The 225-nt window shown below is 46.2% G+C and overlaps 1 protein-coding gene across 1 annotated transcript in view; it reads right to left on the bottom strand.

Moving 5' to 3' along the window:
• The window catches only part of LOC109116729, a 46,699-nt gene that overhangs the window by 25,455 nt on the left and 21,019 nt on the right, over window positions 1-225 (bottom strand). The gene's annotated exons all lie outside the window — the stretch shown is intronic.

Raw genomic sequence — 225 nt, 5'->3', positions numbered from 1 at the left:
ATCCGCTTTATGATCAGCAAACCGAGGGCGAAGCTACCTACGTTGCAGAGGAGACTTTGGGTTCTTACATTGCACCGAAGCACACCCAACTCGGTACACACGTATCATTATGCTGAAGTCCATCAAGATCCTACTTGCCATACCTGCATATTATGACTATGAGATATGACAAATGGATGTCAAGACCGCGTTCCTTAACGGGAACTTGACCGAGGATGTGTACAT

The sequence above is a fragment of the Tarenaya hassleriana genome, unplaced genomic scaffold, assembly GCF_000463585.1.
Source record: "Tarenaya hassleriana unplaced genomic scaffold, ASM46358v1 Cleome218, whole genome shotgun sequence".
Lineage (NCBI taxonomy): Eukaryota > Viridiplantae > Streptophyta > Magnoliopsida > Brassicales > Cleomaceae > Tarenaya > Tarenaya hassleriana.
Note: the sequence above shows the minus strand (reverse complement) of the source record. Positions and strands in the feature narration are given on the sequence as shown.